Here is a 5797-nt window from a genome sequence, read left to right on the forward strand (position 1 = left end):
AGTGTACCGCCTGAGTTCTAATCCTGCCTCTACCATTTCTTAGGAGAAATAATAATATTTTCTGTTCAGAGACTCAAATGAGAAATAAATGCAAAAACAAAAACAAAATGCCTGGTGTAGAGTAAATTTCAATAAATGTTCCAACTATTGTTCCCAATATACAGATGAGGAAACTGAGGCTAAAGGAGGTTATGGGATCTTCTCGAGCGTCCACAGACCCTGAGTGGCAGCAACCCCTCATCTCCTGACACCACCTGTGCTCAGTCCTCCCTGAAGCTTAACCCCTCAGTCGGGGTCCTGGCTTGTGCTGGGTGCTGGGAATCGCCTCTGTTGGGAGTGCTAGACTCAGGCCACTCAGTCAGGAGGTGGCCGAGAAAGACTGGACCCCAGAGCGACTCCTTATGCCAAAAATATTGACTTGCCAACAGTGTGTCAGGTGCCCACCGATCAAGAGCCTCTCTGCCTGGTAAGCTGTGTCCCAGGTAGAAACGAATGTCAGAAAAACATATTCACGGGCAGTGCCTGTGGCTCAAAGGAGTAGGGCGCCAGCCTCATATGCCGGAGGTGGCGGGTTCAAACCCAGCCCCAGCCAAAAACTGCAAAAAAAAGAAAAATATATTCACTTGCTTCTCTTGGTCCAGTGGTTGCTTTGTTCTGAAGCCAAGGATACAGGGGGATGCTTCTACGGTCATTCTGAGAGAAGAAGCTGGTGCCTTGGTAACTTCGCAGCCTGTCTTTCCAGCTTCACCCCCACACGCCTCCCTGCCCCTTTCTGGCTCGTGCTGTTCCCCTGCGCCTGGGATGCCATCCCCCTCCTCTGCCTGAGTCTTTCCTCTGTGCCTCTCTAGCACTTAACACGAATTGAGTCCTTCACCAAGGAAGCACTTTGTTTCTCTTTTTCAAAAATGTTTCCAGAGAGACACAGCCTTTAATGAAAATGAAGGTGTGATCTCCACCTTGTTTATCTCTGGGCGCCCCTCAGTCTCCATGTGCCCCAGGATCCCCTGGTCGCACCCTCCTCCCTCCTCCCTGTTCTATGCCCTGGGCAGGCAGTCCACTTTCACTGCACCCACTGCCTGAGAGGACAGGAGAGAGCGAGGTCACGCTCCCTTCCCTGCGGGGGCCCCTGCAGGGCTGTGCCCCTCTGCAGAAGCACACGTGTCTCCTCACCCTTTAGATCTGAGGATGGTAAGGACTACCCACTGTCACGAGCTCCCATGTGGCTCCTCTAGGCTCTGCCCACGCCTTTATTAAATTCTCTTTAAATTCCTAATGTCAAGGCCAGGCACAGTGGCTCATGCCTGGAATCCTGCACTCTGGGAGGCTGAGGCAGGAGGATCCCTTGAGCTCAGGAGTTTGAGACTCGCCTGAGCTAAGAGCGAGACCCCACTCTACTAAAAACAGAAAAACTACTGGCCATTGTGGCAGGTGCTATAGTTCCAGCTACTTGGGAGCTTGAGGCAGGAAAATCACTTGGGCCCAAGAGCTGGAGGTTGCTTGAGCTATGATGATGCCACAGCACTCTACCCAAGGCAACAGAGTGAGACTCTGTCTCAAGAAACAAAAAAACTTCCCATGTCAGTAGACTGCCTACTGGTTCCTACCCCCGGACTGGTACCTGGTTTCAAGCGTGGTGTGCCTATAGTTGGTTTCCCTTCCCCCACTTAGATGGTGAGCTCCTGGAGGGCAGGGAGATGTCTGAGCCTGTCTGGATCTCAGCGCACAAGGAGGATCCAGATGGGACACTTGAGAAATGACCGACGTGGATTGCACGAAAATACAATAGTCCCACACGTGTGGTATTAAATACATTGAATTGAATCGAACGCATCCACCCATCCAGCCATTCATTCAGCTGCAAACACTCATTGAGTGCTGCATGTGCCGGCCCCGGTGGGAGAACAAGATGAAGATGCTCCTGGGGCGAGTGACGTGGTGAGGGCATCGAACACACCGGAAATGCCATTTCAGACGGGGATAGGAGCTTGGAAGGAAATGGAGCACGGAAAGACGTCTATTTTATTTATTTTTATTTATTTATTTATTTATTTATTTTTTGTTTGAGACAGAGTCTCGGTAGGTGCTGTGGTGTCACAGCTCACAGCAACCTCGCAGCAATTCTCTTGCCTCAGCCTCCCAGGTAGCTGGACTACAGGAGCCCACCACAATGCCTGGCTATTTTTTTGTTGCAGTTGTCATTGTCGTTTAGCCGGCCTGGGCTGGGTTCAAACCCCACCAGGTGTATGTGGCTGGTGCCGTAACCACTGTGCTACGGGCGCTGAGCCCAGGAGTGCTATTTTAGATAAATGGTCGGAGCCCTGAGCAGACAAGGATGCGAGGGGGCCAGGGCAGGACGCTCTGGCAGAAGGACATTCCACGCAAAGGATGAGACGGGGAAAATCTGGGTCTGTGACAAGCAGAGAAGCTGGGGCAGTTTGAGTAAAGGAGTAACTTGTAGGAGATGGGGTGAGAACTTGCTTTCTTGTGGGGCCCCTTCTAACTCATTGAAATGTGAGGACTCCTCAGGGAAGCTCTTGCCCAGGCTGGGGCCCACAGCCAAACGCTTCCTGAATCCATCCAGGCAGAAGCCTGACATGGGTGCTCTCCCCTTGTTCTCTCAATCTTCACGATAATCTTATGAAGAGGGTGCTTCTACCTCCCCCCCACACACACACACACAAGGAAACTGAGCTCAGAGAGGCTGAGCAACCTGCGCAGGGTCACACAGAGTCAGGGAAAGGGCTGCAATGAACCCAGGTCTGCCTGGCCTGCAGCCCTGAGGGTGTGTTCCCAAGACCAGCACATCTGTTTGCCAGGAGCCCCACCCATCAGTAACATCAGTCAATGGGACAAGCTGGCCGCAGGACCCAAAGCTCCCATCTGGGTTAAACACAGTCCCGTGGTTGCCCAGCCTGTGGAGAGGGAGCTGGGGTTCAGGCACAGCTCTTTCCCTATCCCCGTCACTCTCTGAAAAGGGAAAACTAGCAGTCGTGAGCGCTCTCTGCACGTCACGCCTGCCACTCTCCCCGGGCGGGGGCGCGTTGTCTAATGGGTGTCATTTCAGCCCTTTCATTTCTAATAGATACTGTGCTGTCACAAAGACTGTCATTTCCCGTGGCTCACGCAGATAATCAACATCCCGGCTGCCTGGAGGGCTGGGAATGGCAGTATCTGGGCACGTCTGTGCAGATAAAACCATCCTCTCATTCTCTGCCATTCTGGTCCTTTCCCAACCAGGCACAGCTCTCACATTTGAGGGCATTGGCTTAGGATGCCAAGAGGCCCCACAGCTCACCCCATAGCCCCACCCTGCTCAGGGAAGAACTGTCGCTTCAATATTACATGGCCATGTCATCTTGGCCACGGCACTTTCTCTCCCAGAGCCCCAGTTGCTTCATCTGTAAAATGGGGGCAGTTATGCCAACTTTGTAAGGTGGCTTAAGTGAAATGACACGTTTTAAACACCGACTTTATCAGTGCATTGTGAGAATTAAATGAGATAGTGTGTGGCAATGCCCAGAACACAGGAAGGACTCAAAGTCCTTTGGACCCCGGAGGCCATGGAAAAGTTCTGACCTACAAACCCAAGTTCTGGGCTCAGCTTTGCCATCGATGTGCTGCGTGACCTTGGAAGAGCCCATTCCCTTCTCTGGCCTCAGTTTCCTCATTTGCAGAGTATGACAAACATCATTATCACAGCCAACACCGTCATTGTCATAGCTCCACTGCCTAAGTACTGACTGTGTGGTTGGCGTTTAGTAATTATCATCCTTACTTTGTAAGTAGGAAGGCTGAGCTTAGACAAGTGAGGTGACTTGCCCAAAGTCACACAGCTAGCAAGTAGTGGAGCCCCCTGGTTTGACCCTTCACTGTCTGGACACAGAGCTGGAGCTCCTGGCCTCTGCAGTGGTCCTTAAAGATCAGCTTTGGGGAGGACACTTTGAGCCCTTGCTTTCCCACACACGTGCTTATGCACACATGCACACACGTGACCTTACATACACACACACCATCATACAGCAGCTTTGAGAATTAGGCTTGGCACAGACTCTACTGTTCTCTCCCCACCCTGATAAGCTGACAAACACAAGGTCTAGCATTCATCCACCTGCTCCAGGTCCCACCAGCAGCACCCCAAGGTTCAGTCCATGGTCCTGGAGGGAAGATCTCCAGAGCACCCCCAGAGACTATCTAATGTATATCCAATCCTTCCCAGACAGGGAAACTGAGGCCCAGGGGATTTGTGAGCTCTTCCCAAAGCAGGCTAGCAAAGGCACCAGGCTCAGATACTGACAGCAAGAAGGTGGGTGGGAAAGAAAGAGGAAGGGGCCTCAGTTCCAAACACTTCAGAATAGATTCAGGACTGTCTCTTGGCAGCTCACTGACCCTGACAGACTCCCCTAAGTCATTACATTGCTACATCCTCACAGGAAGATAAGAACTGTGGTGCCATTTTGCAGATGGGAAAAATCAAGGCTCATAGAATTGAAGTGACTTGCCCAGGCTCACACAATAAGGAAAAGAGCTGGGACTTGAGCCCAGTTCAGTTCCTAATGCCCTTGCTTAACTCATTTCTTACTTTGTGGGTTCTTTTCTCTCTCATTTTTTTCCTTGAAGTTACCAACTCATCTGCCCCTCTCCCTCCCCAGTTCTGCCTGACCACATTATAAACATCTTGAAGGCAGGCATCTAATTTGACTTGTGTATTGATTGACTGTATATATGGAGCCTGCCATAACCACAGACGTGGAATCTGGAAACCAGTGGATGCTTGTTGGGTTGTTGAATGAGTTACAATTGGGCTACGATTTTTTTTTCCTTGATACTGGCAGTGAGCATAGTCAATTTGGAGATGTCCATTGTGGAAGGACTCACTCAAGTGATCATTATGCAAATATAGAGGTAAGCAAAAGAACATGGTGTGTTATAAACGTAAGTTTTGTTTATTTTTCATTAACAAGATTGCTCCATTTCTTTATATCAAGAAGAGCTCTGAGAAGGGTGAACCAATCTGCATAATAATCTCAGAGGTCTTCTCATAGGGAAGGGATGGGAACTCAACCCCTGCTCCCAGACGTGGAGTTAGAAAACTGTGAGTGAACTGGAGTAGCTCTGAGTCGACTGGAGTAGCTCTGAATGAAGTCCAAAGGCAGGAGAAGGTACAGAGGACTCCAGAAAGAACTCTGGAGGGCAAGGAAGGGCTCAACTTCACAGGCGAGGACAGAGACACATGGGACTTCAATCCGCTTTTCAGTCAAGGATCACAAGACATTGAAGGAAAAACTCCAACATGAAAGAGAAACACCAAGTCTTCAGCCTCCAGCCTCACTACAAGGACAGCGTGGGGTCCACCTTGATTTATAGAAGGGACATGATCCAGAAGGGCATCACCCACCTCAGCCGACAAGCACTCGGCAGGATGCGCAGGCCGTTTTCAACAGTGACGTCATGTGGCCGGGGCTGAAATGACAGCACTAGATAGGGCTTTAGCTCCTGGTTCTCAATTCCTAGAGTTTGGAGGCAGAGCTGCCTTGCTTTAGACTAAGTCCCAAAGGTTTCTGGGTCTATTTAGGAGGGTAAAGGGCTCCGGATGGATACTGGACTTCCTGCTACTTGAAGGCTTAGGGTGAACAATTAATTGGGAAAATCAGCAGGGCCATTATTTGTACCTTGTGTTGGTGAAACCCTCATATGTCACAGAATGAGTCAGCTTTATACACACTCTGCCACGAGAGCCTGCAACTGTGCAAACTGACAAGTAACACACACACGGGAGAGTTCTTTCCCGTAGCCAAGC

The sequence above is a fragment of the Nycticebus coucang genome, chromosome 22 (genome assembly GCF_027406575.1).
Source record: "Nycticebus coucang isolate mNycCou1 chromosome 22, mNycCou1.pri, whole genome shotgun sequence".
Classification (NCBI taxonomy): Eukaryota; Metazoa; Chordata; class Mammalia; order Primates; family Lorisidae; genus Nycticebus; species Nycticebus coucang.